The 15,129-nt window shown below is 39.0% G+C and overlaps 1 protein-coding gene across 12 annotated transcripts in view; it reads right to left on the bottom strand.

The window, feature by feature from the left end:
- DLG2 (discs large MAGUK scaffold protein 2) overlaps positions 1-15,129 on the bottom strand; it is a 2,206,106-nt gene that overhangs the window by 338,565 nt on the left and 1,852,412 nt on the right. The window lies entirely within an intron of this gene.

Raw genomic sequence — 15,129 nt, 5'->3', positions numbered from 1 at the left:
ACACAGAGAGACTGAGAGAGAGAGGCAGAGAGGGAGAGAGTAATGGAGAGAGAAAAATAGAGAGACAGAGACAAAGAGAGAAAGAGAGAGAGGCAGAAAGGGGGAGAGACAGAGAGAGGTCGAGAGAGAGACAGGGATAAAGAGAGAGAGAGATAAAGAGAGAGGCAGAGAGGGAGAGCAATAGGAGAGAGAAAGAGATAGACAGACAAAGAGAGAAAGGCAGAAAGGGGGAGAGATAGAGAGAGGGAGAGAGGGAGAGAGACAGGGATAGGGAGAGAGACAGGGATAAAGAGAGAAAGGGACAGAGAGAGAGACAGAGTGATGGAGAGAGAGATAGAGAGAGACAGAGAGAGGTAACACAGAGACTGACAGAGAGAGACAGACAGAGAGGCAGAGGCACAGAGAGAGTGCAATGGGGAAAGAGACAGAGACAGAGAGAAAGACAGAGTGAGCAATATAGAGAGACAGAGACAGAAAGAAAGAGACAGACACAGAGAGACAGAGAGGAAGACAGAGAGAGAGAGAGAGAGAGAGAGAGAGAGAGAGAAGAGAGGAGAGAATTGTCTAGAACTTTTATTCCCCAATTTAATTTCTGTCCAAACTTTGGAAAATCTTAGCATGCACATATCTCTCTTTCATCTGTCTATCCATCAGAGAATATTAAAAGAGGCAATAAAAATTAATCTTGGTGGTCGTCACAATGACTGTGCATAACTGTCCAAGAATTATTTTATTAGGTCTTAAGTCAGAGTCTGCTGACTTATAACAATAATGTAACTTTATTCATTCATTTATATATATATTTATATGTATATGAGCTGTATTATGTGTAAGGTATTGTCCAGGCCTACAATAAAGTGAGGAAAACAGGGTATTGAACATAACATTATAAATGAACATGGTGAGTCTTGCAATAGTGAGAATCCTGCATATACAAATGTATATAAGAGGGGCCCCTTCCCTGGAGGTTTTCCTGTGTCTGTGGGGTGGGGGGAGAGGGGGAGGTGAGAGAGGGTCTTAAGGGAAAATAACAAGTAAAAGCAGAGACAGTTTTTCTGGAGAAGGGGATGGGGGTGAGAGAGTGTTTTAAGGAGAGGACACAATGTGAAGTGGGGTTAGATCATGGAAAGAGGTAAAGTTTGAGAAATGAAGCTGGGCAAGTTTAGACTACTCATTTATTTCTTCTAGACTACAGGTACCTTAAGGATGATATGTCTCATAGCTTAGTCTCACTGCATTCCAGGGGAAAGGCAATTTGGGCACCGAACACCCTTCTTATCAAGTTTGTTATAACAGCGATGGATGGATAAATGAATAAATAAATGAACAGAATAGAATATCTTATTCCTTAACAGAAAGCTTAAAAGAGATGTTAGTAAGATATGAAAAACATATTATCTTAATAACTTGCATTAGAATTTTCCTCAGGGAGGAAATTGTTTAAGTTTAGAAAATACAATGATGAACCACCTGAGGTGAAAGGAGAGTCGCTTCCAAGCAACCACAAAAGATAGTTGTACTGTATTCCATAAGACATGACCATGAATATGAAAGTAGTAAGAGCTTAGAGAAGAGAAGGCAGAAAAGAGGGAAAGAGAGAAATCTAGGTAGCAGGAAAGTGGTCAAAGGGCTTTAAAACTCAGGGATATCTGATACTGAATGTTAAGATTTTTTACTTATCTGATGTAAACTCACTGCCATCTTTTCCAGCCTTAAAGTACTGTCTGCTATACAGAAAGGAGATGCTGGTAGATAGTACGCTATTTTCACATTAGGTACACGTAGAGTGTGCTTTTCTGTGATGTTCTAGATTCATGGGACAAACGGGCTTATGCCCACGTATGTCTGATGATGACGATGCTGTCTATCAACAAAGGCAATCAAGGAAATACGTGTATAGTCTCTACCCTCCTGATTCTATCATATATCTGAGAATAGACGAATAAAAACAAATGAAAAATAGACACAGTTTAGTGCAGTTTATGTTGCACACAAAAAATGAGAGCTATAGGCAGTAAATATTTTCATAGTTTGCCTTCCATCATTTCCATCGTGGTCCATCAGGAAAGTTTCCCTTCAAGGTAGATTCTGAGCATAGAAGAGCAGCAAGCAATTAAACTATATGGAAGATTAACTAACTCCCTTCTCTCCTTCAAGGAAGAGCAACATTTTGAGCTTTCTCAAGCAATCTTGGCTCTTAGAGCTCCCGGCTGATTCCTAGTGCTTTCTCATCTTTAAAAATGGGACTCTCATACTTTAAGAAAGAAAGAAAGAAAGAAAAAAGCAGTGAAGCCACAAAAATTCCATTTTTAGATTTTAATTCACTTTTTACCCAATCGATGATATTTTCAAAATTTAGCATTATGACAGCAACCTGTTTGAATGCTGTGATCAAATACAGTACAAAAGTCTAAGAAATAGGCCAGATGCCTGTGGTATATATAGTTCAATGCAAAATATTTTACTGCCATCTTGTGGAGTCTCAGGAAATGACTCCAGTGGCTGTGTTCTATTACTGCATCTTGGAATACTAGGTTCAGATGTCACAATTTATGAAAATAATTGGAAAAAAGTATAAGAAAAGAGCAGCTAACTGACTAGGCTTCCAGTTAATCCTCATCAGCATGGATGCACTACTTAACCTCTTTGAGGCTTGGTTTCTCCATGAAAACAGTGTCCCCTGACCACCTCAAGGCTGCTCTAAAAATAAAAATGTAAAATTGCCCTGAAAGTCAGAAAGTATTATTCAGATACAATGGACTCTTATCCTTATTAGCATTCAACGCTACTAGATTGACAGTCATCTAAGTATTTTTGTTTGTAACAATTATGGTTACAAACATATGGTTCAGACTGAAGAGTCCAAACCTTTGTACCTGTCTTCACAGTGATTTGTGTTTTTTTAGGGCTCTTGGGACAAACGAGGAGATATTTTTAATGTAAAGAATTCCTAAAGATTGTATCTCCTGGGCCTGGGTACTGAGTAAGGAGGTATTTTCTTCTTCTTCTTCTTTTTTTTTTTTAACTAGTTTGTTCTTGCGCAGATAAGTCCTGAAATTCCAAAAGCACAGTTAATATATAGTTCAACAAGCACTTGCAATGAAAAATGCTACTCTTGGCATACCAATATTCACCAACCCACATTTCAGTCATTATCTCGTAAGCTTTTGGCCTTGGTTTTCTGTCTCTCAAACAACACTTAGACTGGAAAACTGAGGCAATATGTTGGATCACAGATGGCACAGACAACTTTAAAAAAAAATCATCTGAGCATTTCAGGAAAAAACTACAACAAACCTTTAAAGGCATTCTCTTCCTCTCAAGGGAGGCTTCTTTAAATTCTTTCATCTGCTAATTTATCCATCACTTTCTAACCCCTCTGTGTGGCCAGCACTGGGTTAGGCCTTGGGGATGCAATCAATAGTGACCAAGACACAATTCCCACCCCCAAGGAACTCTCAGTCTGCTACGGAAAATCTTCATGAAAGTAAACAAAGACCAAAAGAAGAGCACAGGTCATTACTGAAGAACTGTAGAGACCCAAAGTTTGGCAGAGATGGGGAGGGGATGTCACTTCATGTTGGAGAAGTCCCGTTTGGCCTTCCTGGCCCTTCAAAAGTTGGCTTCCTCCATGTTCAATAAATTTCTCCCTCCTCTGAACTACCGAAGCTCTTAACTATAGTAAGTAGTTCTCTCAGTGATTATCTTAGATGCCTTGCCAGTTAGTTTTCAGCAAATTAGTTTCTTTTTTCTAACTTTCTTATTGTATAGTATAACTTATATACAAAGCAAAGAAATAAAAAAAGCAGTAGTTTTCAAAGCACTCTTCAACATGTGCTTATAGGACAGATCCCAGAGTTTGTCATGGGCACCATACCATACTCTCATATTTTTTCTTCTAGCTGCTTCAGATTATAGGAGGCTAGAAGGCTTAACTGTTTTTTTATTACCACAATTGGCTTTTTTTCTTTCTTTTTTGTGAACAAAAACATATATACAAAAAAGCAATAGATTTCAAAGCACAGCACCACAATTAGTTGGAAAACATATTTCAGAGTTTGACATGGGTTACATTTCCATAATTTTAGGTTTTTACTTCTAGCTGCTCAAGATACTGGAGACTAACAGAGATATCAATTTAATGATTCAGCATTCATATTCATTTATTAAATCCGATCTTCACTGTACAATTCCACCATCACCTTTGATCTTTCCATCCCTCTCTTTAGGGTGTTTGGGCTATGGCCACTCTAAATTTTCCATATTGGAAGGGTCTGTTACAAATATGGGTTAGTGAGATGGAGCTATCTGATTTCTAGAGAGGCTGGGCCTTCTAGGTTTCAGGACTTATCTGGATTAGGGATCCATAGCTTTCTGGAAAGTGCCTCTAGTGCATGGAATCCTTGCGGAGTCTTATATATTGCCCCAGGAGTTCTTTAGGATTGGCTGGAATGAGCAAACTAGTTTTTATATTCACTACTCTCTGTACAGAGTGCTCTGAGTAATTTATATGCCATTTATAAATGAAAATTGGATTATGACTTGAAACATCATCTGCATTCCTTCCTCCCTGCTATATGTTTCACTAATTTAATTAAAGGTGCTTACTAAGCATCTATTATATGTCAGGGATTTTGGTTTTGTAAATTCTCAGCTCCTGATTATTTTAATCTGCGTTCAGTTTTTACACATTGTAATTTCAGAGAATGAACCTTCCACAAAGACAATGTGATGCAGAATTTTCTACAAGTGAGTAATCTTATTAGTTGGAGGTGTTGTAGCATCTGCTCCCTTCTCCTACCCAAGGGTTTTTTTCATTTCTCTGGCACTCTATCCAAATTCCTTATTACCTCTCTAATATGGTCCCATAAAAGGATTTTTCCTCATCACCCCATGCAGCTTTCCCATTAGATTGGAGGTCCTGGAGCAAGGATTCTGCTATTTAACCCCTTATCCCTAGAATGCCACGTGCCATGATCAAAATATGGGGCTCAGATGGGTCCTATTCCTATTGTACAGTTTGCCACTCCACTCCTTGCCATCACTCCTCATGAGTCAGGTGGGTCCCCCTGACCTACATGCTAGCTAGGAAATTCACATCTTGTGTCCCATGACTTCTGCTGCTATCGTGGGTACTATAATTGCTATATGGGCAGGAAGTAGGAAGCAGAGCAAGAGCTGAAGCTACCCTTGCGATGTGGGATGGTAGAGAGAGAATTCATGCAGGGGGCAGATTACAGCTGCTGAGGTGCTCAGTGGCTTTCCTTTCACGTGCGTGTCAGTCATTGAGTCAGATCATTGCATTTGGCGAAGGCAGTGGTAGTGGTGGCGGTGTTGACAGTGGTGGTGATGATGAGGATGCTGCAATAATGACATTTTGTATTAAGGATATTATTAGTATTGATTTTAAATTATAAAAAAATAGTATGAAAAGAGTAAAACAAACAAAAAGGTTGTCTCTTCCGATCACATCTTCCACGCGTTATAATATCTTCATGTCTTGTCTCTCTTCTAGGCTATTACTCTATGAAAGTGAGATCAATGTCTGATTGACTTCTTTATACTCTATAGCACACAGCACAGTACTTGACAGTAATTCTTTCATTATTGAGCACATGTTAAGTGTCAGGCATTGTTTTTAGGCTCTGGGAACACAGCAATAAATAAAACATATGAATAGGATATATTCAATAAATTGAATTCTAAAAAGTACAAGTTGCAGTCATATATATGAAGTGTTTCCCACTTCTTGCATTATATATATATATACATATAACTTGATAAATAAAATATATGTATATATATATATATATATATATATATACACACACACACACACATAACTTGATAAATAAAATACAGAGTTTCTCGTCTCACCTGGAACATTTCCAACAGCATGTAAACATGTTATATACATACATATATATATATTATATATATATATACACACACACACAACTTGATAAATAAAATAGAGTTTCTCCTCTCACCTGGAACATTTCCAACAGCATGTAAACATTGTTATAAAAATCAAACAAAACTAAAAAATCTCTGTCTTCTAGGTATCATTTATTCCTTTCTCCTCCATAGAAACATTCAGAAGAGATATCTGAACTCACTGTCATCAATCCTTCTCCTTTCATTCTTTCATAAACCCATCTTTCCATAGAAACTGCTCTTTCAAGCTAACCAGTAAGCTCTATATTGTAAAATCCAATAGTTAATATTTAATTCCCAACTTACTTATCAACAGCATTTGAAGCAGGTGATCACACCCTTCTTCTGGAAATACTTTCTCCTCTTAGCCCCCAGGATACTATACTCACTTATTTCCTCCTACAGCCTGTCCCTACTTAGTCCTGTAGGCAGATCCTCTCTTCTCTCTGAGCTTTTAGCCTTGGAGAACCCCAGGGCACAGTTTGTCTCTTCAGCTCTGATGCCTGCTCCACTCACAAGAACATCTCTACCTGATTTTTTTTTTTGGTAAAAACCTTGGAATCTTCTTCATTTCTTTTTTGCCCATATAGCCTACATCCAGTCTTTTAGGAAATCTGTTCGCTTTACCCTCTGCACATACCCAGAATATAAGCACTTCTCACTTCCTCCATCGCTACAACTGTTGTCCAAGTCTCCATTTTCTTGTAAGCAGATTATTCCTATAGATTCCTAGTTTGTTTCCTGCTTCCATTCTTGTCCCTTGAGATTCAACACAACAGTCAGAGCAATCCTCTTAAAATGTAAGTGAAATCGTGTCATGTCACTCCTCTGCTCTAACCTCTCTATGGCTCCTCCTTTCTCTCAGAGTAAAAGCAAAGTTCTTAACAATAGCCTACAAGGCTGTATATTGCATGATCTACATACCACCTCCCCGACCTCATCTTCAACTATTCTCCTCTCTCTTGCTCCAGCCCCACCACACAGAGCTTTACACTGACTATTCCTGTCTGGCACTTCCCCAGGTATCTGCATGGCTTGCTCTCTCTTCCTTCAATTCTTTTTGATGTGTCATCTTCTCAATGAGCTCTACCTGATGAAACTTTTTAAGCTTTCATCTTCTCTCCCAGCACTCCAAATTCTCCATACAGTATTGTATTAGTTTTCCATAGCATTTATCATCTTTTAGTAGATTATATAATTTACTTATCTGTTACTTTTGTTTATTTTTTGTTTTGCCCACTAGAATATAAGTGCCATGAAGGCACAGATTTTTGTCTGTTTTGTTTGCTCTCATATTACTAGCACTTTAATATTGCCTGACAAATAGAGGCTGCTCAATGAACTATTGTAACATGAAAGAATGATGCATGATCATAAGTAGTAGTTATTAGGCATTACGCCAGTGATGTAGGTATAATATTTTATTTAATCTTCAATACAAAACTGACTGGTAGATGCTATTGTTTCCATTTTACAGATAAGAAAACTGGGGTCCCAATAGATTAGGTAGCTAGGTCAATCTCACAAAGCTAGGAAATAGTGGACCGAGATTTTAAACCAAAATTGACTGATTCCTTCTCCCTCTATACCATGTTGCCCTAGTTATCATAGTTATCATAAGCCCAGCAAAGGCTCTGTATATCAGCAAATATGTGCCTAACTCTCTCTTTTTTATAATTAGTGTGATCTTAATGGTATACCTTTCCCCCATCTACAGCTTGTCCCTTCCAAACCATCATTGTATCTGTATCATGTATAATTGGCCATACCACAAAACAGTGAGAAAGAAAGTGGCTCTTCATGCTGTTCTGTATCCACTCTTGCAAACACATCCTAGAAGAGCTCACATCCAGCCTCTATGCCTTTGCCGATGCTGTTCCTCCCAGCTCTAAAGCTTTCCTTCCTTAATTATAGATGGAAAACTTTCTTAAACAGATGCCATATTTTAGGCACTTGATGGACACTGAAGGACATAATTCATGTTATAAAGAAGATCCTGGGCTTTGTTTGAAAGAGACAAATATAAGAACAGATCAGTTGCCTTCTATATTTTAGGGACTGAATTAGAAGAACCATCCCAGTACAGTTGGGCACCAAGAAACCTAGCTATGCCTCTTAGTGGCAGAAGTGAGAAAGGGAATGCTGTGCTGAGAAGTGTCTGCTCAGGAAATTCTGACCTTTCTTGAAGACCTAACTCCAGACCCATCTGCTGCAGTCTGCTTTGAGTTTCCTCTTGGTAGAACTGATTCTGCATTTCTTTGAGATGGATTACACATTTGAGCAGCACATGACTGCTCTCTAAAGCTGTGAGGTGAAGATGCAAATGTATGTGCATGTGTGTTCATGCACATGTGAGCGTGCCCTGTACAATGCTAACCCTGAGGTGCTATTAGGTGAATTTTAATTGGGAGAAAGACAAATAGAATTTTCTCCCTTCTACATTGAGTGCCTTTCAACACACGAAGCCTGATGAGGAGAACGTGTTTAGGTAGGGAGACCCTGGTGTGGGCAAAGCAATGGAAATTCTCAACGTAGTCAAGGACAGCTGGCTTGTACCTGGAAATAGCCTATAGCTCTCTTTACATGACCAACTCCCATTTGTCTTCAAAATATAACCCAGTGCCACTACCGCTGGGAACTTTCTTGGAGTCCACATTACCTAAGCTCCAAGAGACTATTTCAGTTTAAGTCCTCTGAGGTCAAACCTGGGAGAAATGCCATTAAATTTAGTGTGAGATGGGAGCAAAGGGCTTTTACTGCACATTTCTTGTGTAGCAGACATGTCACATAATCTGATTACTACGATTCTACAGATTAAAATTCTGAGTCTCAGAAAGCCTAAATAACCTGATTGAGACCACATGATTAGTGAAAGGTGAAGCTGTGACTGGAACCTAAGTCTGCCTGACTTCAAAGTCAGTTTTTTTTTTTTCACTTTTCATACCAACTTTACATAATTTATAAAATCTGATCATTTCACTCCCTTACCTCAAACTTTTCCACAAGTTTTTGCTGCCCTTGCATCCAAATTGCCTCTTTGAAAATCTTATAAGGTGCATGAGACCCTACCTTATTGGCTAATCTCAACAATTCCCACATTCCCTCTCACTTTCTACACCCTGGCAGCCCAGGAGCCTCTGGTCCATCCGATGTGGTGTGTTCTCCTTGGTTTCTTAACCACTGGACATGTTGACCACCTGCCTCACCCCTTGCCCTACACTCTCGACTGGCTATACTTTATGCATCTTTTAAGCATGAAATAAGATATCACTTCTTCACATACATCTGTCTGATCCCTTAGGCTAACTCAGATCTCCCTAATATATATTCTCCAGCATCTTAGGACACTTCCTTTTAGCACATCAAAACTGGAACTTGTAAACTCCATGAGGTTAAGTAAGGATAGTACCTACTGTATTCATTATTATATCTCTAGCACGTGGAATAGTGTCTTGATGACCACATTTTCTATGTTCTCTATATTTTTTCTATATATTTTGTACATATATTCCCTCTAATATTTTCTATATATTTTTAGGTCTCAACAAAAGTAAAAATAATAGAACTGGAGACCATGCCCCATTCTAATATGCTCCTTCTCCCTTAAAGACCAACCTGTAGATTCATCTCAAAAGAACTGATGATTCATTTGTTAGAAAGTGTCTGTGGCTATTGAATATAGTTACACAGACTTTTCAGACAAGTTACATTGGTTTGTAAATCCTACCTCAGAAAGACATTTTAAATTAATTTGGAATCAGAAGTGCTGAAAACAGAAAATCGTAACCATTATAAATGAAACCCTCATTTTCCACAGCCTTTTGGAAGAATTGAGACCTAGTCCTTGCCTGGTTCTCCTGCTGAAATGCTTGAATGATCAGTGTTAAGGTAAAGCACGGCCCTCTGAGTCAAATGCAGGCCTAGACCCCTCAGACTGGGTGCTACTCCCCAGAGTTTAAGAAACAATATGATGTTCAAGATCCTAGATCTAAAAAAATCCTCATATAGAACTCAGGGAACCAAATAATCTCTAATGGCACTTATGATTTGGCTACCAGTGTCTGAATATTCTTCCTACTTTGGGGCAACCTAAGGCAGAAGGAAAGCAGTACTTTACCCCACACCCCCATTTACAGCATGTAATCACATTTCTTTTCTTCAGTCCTTGGCAGCTAGAGTATGAGCAGATAAAACAGATGTTCCTGCTGGGAATTCAGAATGCCTGCACTAAGGTATAAGATGAAGGCAGAGATAGAGATTACTTCTCAGCACCTTCAGCACTGCAGCAATTTGTACCCAGCAATGACAACCTCAGGAGCAGCATCCTTAATAAACTGTCCTTTAGCAAATTTCTTCCCCGATCTCTGAGTCTGGTTCCCCAGTCTTCCTGATGATCCTATGAGCTGAGAAGTAAGTGCTCTCCAAATAAACTCCTTTTCCATTTAAGTCACTCAGAGCTGACACCTGCTGTCTAGAAATATACCATGACAGGTAAATTCACTGTTCAAGCTCCCATCAGATAAATTTCTGGGGTGATTAGGGCTAGAGGTAAGGAAGCTGACTGTGGTAGAGGGAGGCTTATGTCTAGAATCTAACTGGCCCTGAATTAGGAAATCACTGAACTCTACATCTTTCTTTTGTGTAAAATGGCAAAAGTGAGTATTTTTCCTATATACATCCCGAAGGCATGCTTTGAGGATCACATGAGATAATGTCCACATTTAAGAACTTTGTTTCATATAAGTGTTCATGCAAATGTAAGGGATTATTAGTATTTAGCAAGCAAAATAGGCTCTTTAGAGGCTGTGGTAGTTAGATTCAGTTGTCAGCTTGACCAGGTGAAGGTGCCTAGTTCTGTTGCTGTGGGCATGAGCCAATGGTACATGAACCTCATCTGTTGCTGATTACATCTGCAGTTGGCTAGGAGGTGTGCCTGCTGCAATGAATGATGTTTGACTTAATTAGCTGGTGCTTAAATGAGAAAGCACAACCACAACGTAGCACAGCCCACGCAGCTCAGTATACCTCATCTCGGCACTCGCAGCTCAGCCCAGGCCTTTGGAGGTGCAGAAAGAAATCACCCCGGGAAAGTTTTTGGAACCCAGAGGCCTAGAGAGAAGGCCAGTAGAGATCATCCTGTGCCTTCCCATGTAAGAAAGAACCTCAGTTGAAAGTTAGCTGCCTTTCCTCTGAAGAACTAATGAAATGAATCCCCTTTTATTAAAAGCCAATCCTGTCTCTGGTGTGTTGCATTCTGGCAGCTAGCAAACTAGAACAGAGACAAAAACAAACTGGGACTAAAAATCAGTCCACTTACAGTTAAGGATCCCTCCTCATGCTATCCTTCCAACCTCAGATCTCTCTACAAGGTGTCCACTTTATCAAGGGCCAGGCTTTACTAGCCCATTTTCAATCTCCATTTTACACGGAGAAGGAGATGGATCAAGTATTAAACCATCCTTTGCAGCTTGTTTAGGAACTCCTAAGTATATATACATTTTTTCTGTGGAAATAGGATATCTATACCATGAACAGACTTGTAAACAAACATTATATATTTAGCGTTTAGTCTGTAATGGAATTTCTATTTAGCATTTTTGTAATCTATGGAAATTCCTATTAGTCAATTAGGAAATGACCTGTTTAAATAGGAAAATATGTTCCTTTGGTCAGAAAGCTAAAAGATTTAAAATATTCTGAATCTGAAGGGCAGAAGGGGGTCCTTTGGGATAGAGAGCTAGATGAATACAGCTGAGAAGGGCCCTAAGATTCCAAGTTGCTTTAGAGACGTTGGCATGAGTCATTCATTCATTCATTCATTCATTCAATGAGCTCATTAGTCAGGTTCTATGTTAATCAAAAGGGATATACAGAGTGGATAAGACATATTCTAGGGAAACATGAGAGGATTTAGATGTTGCTTGTAAGTCAGTTCAATTTTAGGGTCGGTATGTGGTTTTCCATGGGTGTTCAAATAACTCCCTATAAATGCTCTTTTATTTCAAGTACTTATGTTTTCTCATTAACTAGACTAAGTGGGGACATATCCTGGACATCAGCAAACCATTTTTAGAAAGTATATGCTTTCAAACCATAAGCAATAATGGTTAAAATACCATTGTCTCTGCTGATTATCTGTGTGATCTTGGGAAAATTAATTAATTTCTATGAGTTTCCAACCCAACAAGGTTGTTGTGAGGATTTAATGAAATCAAAGTACAGTACCCAGCACAATGCTTGCTGCTAAGCAGATACACAATGAATGTTAGACATTTTATCCTGATTTTCCATTCCTTCTACTTCCTTAGGACCTCTTTGTTGGGAAGATCCTTCCAGAATTCTCCCTTCATTTCCAGGCTGGATTAAGGATACACTGTCCTTTATGCCATGTGGTCCCTGCAATTTACCATTGGTATTTTCCATATTATATCACATTAGAAATGTCTATTTATGCGTCTGTCTCTCCTCTCGAGGCGATGTGGTCCCTGAGGATAGCAGTGTCTTTTTCATGTTATATTCCCATTGCCTAGAAGTTTCTGGCACATAGTGAGTGGTTTCTAGCAAATATCTTCTGAAAAGTTTTGTATGAGTAGATTAATCTATTGTATATAAAGATTATCCCTTATCTAATGCTCCATGTGTCTTCTCCTGAATTTTCACCTTTGTTTGAAAAGGATCTGTCTAGACTGAGGAGGATACTTCCTTGGTCTTTGGTATATGAGTTGCTTTTTCACCCACCTGAACTCCTGAGCTCTGCAAACAAAATTTTAAGGTGAAAGTTTTATTTTTCAGGCAGGCCACAGTGACTCAGCAGGCAGAGTTCTTGTCTGTCAGGCCAGAGACCCAGGTTCAATTCCTGGTGCCTGCCCTTGGGGAAAAAAAAAGTACTTTTCTCAAATAAAATACCTACATGATCAAAAAGTCTTCCTGTAGATTGGTATAAGGTGGCATTTCTAAAAGTTTGTTTCATTAGATATTAATTCATATTCCAGAGGAAAAAAGGTTCTTTGGTTAAACAAGGTATGTGCTTTAATAGTATTTAATAGTATTTATTTATTAAAGGACTTCTCATATCCTTTATTTAATTATATGAATTTTTTACAATGGAACATTTCACAGATGTGGTTTTATACAGCACACTCTTGAAGAAATACTACTTTGAGAAAAGCTGAACTGAATTTCAGATCTCTGAAAAGGCTTAAAGCTGAGTCTGTGGGTAGTCTTCCTGTGATTCATCAGTTACAGGTTTGACTTTAAATGTGTGTTTCTCAATGTACTACTCAGGTACATACATACACATTGTGATATGTAATATGTTAACATTAGATAAGCAGAACTTAAGAAATGTAATTGGAAGGCAGCAATGTTAATTTTGTTTTCCTAATGTGATGATAAACGTAATTCGATTGATTCATTTAACATGTATTACACAGCTAGGTTTTATGTCAGACAACGGGGATGCCTCCTGAGTGAAACCGTGGGTCATCCATGAGTTCTCTGGTCCCTTTTAGGTAACAGAAGGTCCCATGTGCACTATAAATTCCTGTTTAGAGGAAGGTCAGCACATGTCCATATGTGGTGGTGGGAGGGAACTCAGCACGCTGGAGGGAGGCTTCTTCTCAGTCTCCCACTCATCAAATGTGACTACAACTTTAGTTACAATTGTGAAACACTTCCATGCAGTTTGCATGGAAATAACTACTGTCCTGAGCCCCTAATGGAATCACCACAACTTGGAAGCCCCTTATGTCACCACCAACCAGCCGTAGCGGTGCTATGCCCTGTCATTGTCAGGGCTGATTTCAGGGTTGTACCAAGTTGTCAAATACTTTAAAAACACCCCTGACTAGAAATAAGGAAAGGCCAGGGTGGCTGAATATAAGTGAGATGGGGAAACTTGCATGAAAGGCAGTGAGGCAGACAGGGGCCAGACTCTGAAAAACCTCGTAGGCCACATATGCTAGTTTGAAACTGTCATGTACCTGAGAAAATCTGTGTTCTTTTATTCCAATCTTGTGGGTACATATTATCGTGAGTGGGATCTTTTGATTAGGCTGTTTCCATGGACATGTGATCCACCCCATTGTGGGTGGGACCTTTTAATTGGATTATTTCCATGGAGATGTGACTCCACCCATTCAAGGTAGGTATTAATTAGTTTACTGGAATCCTAGTCTTTAAGAGGAGAACATTTTAGAGAAAGCTCAGATGCAGATATTTTGAAATGCTTAGAGAATTCACAAAGAAAACCACTGAATCAGAAGCTGAAAATAACACAACTCAGTAGTGAAGGACTAGGCAATGCCAGCCATGTACCTTCACAGCTGACAGAGAAACCCCAGAGGTGATCAGCTTTTCTTGGGCTGCCTTAATTTGGACATATTTATGGCCTAAGAACTGTAAACTTATAACTTAATAAGTCCCCTTTGTAAAAGCCAATCCATTTCTGGTATATTGCATTTTGGCAGCTTTAGCAAACAGAAACACAATGTTAAGAATTTGGACTTTGTTTTAAGAACATCAGAGAGCCATTGAAAAGTTCCCAGGAAAGGGGAGAAATGACATAATTGGACATGCTTTTTAAAAAGCTTAGTCTTTCCAAAGTCTGGAAGTTTGTAGTAATAGGGGAGGTTTGTACACACACTGGCCAATAGATATAAAGGAATTCTAGAACACAGTCAGCCCATGATGAATACTTGCCCTCTTTGGGTGGGCCAGAGTCAGCCTGGATATTGGCACTCTGATACAGCTGAGGAATACTTTCACATAAAGATAGAAGTACTAGTGTTTCCTTTTAGATTTTCTGAGGCAAATTCTGAGCACTGGTTGTTTTATTTATGGTGGTATCTCAATCAGTGGAGCTGTGGGTTCTGAGTTGAGCAGAAAGACAAATTCATTAAGGTGGGAGAAATTTGAGGGGGCTGCCACAATTTATAGGAGATAAAACTGAGGTCCAAAGACAGAGATTGGAGGGCCTGTGGTTCTAGAGAGAGTGGGGTTCAGCAGAGAGAATTAATGTTTGAACAAGCACACTGGTTTGGAAAGGCAGCCAAAGTGTGCTTTCTGAACCAGAAACCTGAATCTATATAGCTAAGGTTAGGGCAAAAAATCTTTACCTCTTCAAAAAATTCAACAATTCCACATGGTTAGATTTTATTTCAAGGTTGTAAAACAGGGTGCGCTGGACCATGA

This window comes from Tamandua tetradactyla, chromosome 8 (genome assembly GCF_023851605.1).
Source record: "Tamandua tetradactyla isolate mTamTet1 chromosome 8, mTamTet1.pri, whole genome shotgun sequence".
Taxonomy (NCBI): Eukaryota; Metazoa; Chordata; class Mammalia; order Pilosa; family Myrmecophagidae; genus Tamandua; species Tamandua tetradactyla.
This window is presented reverse-complemented; position numbering and strand designations above follow the sequence as displayed.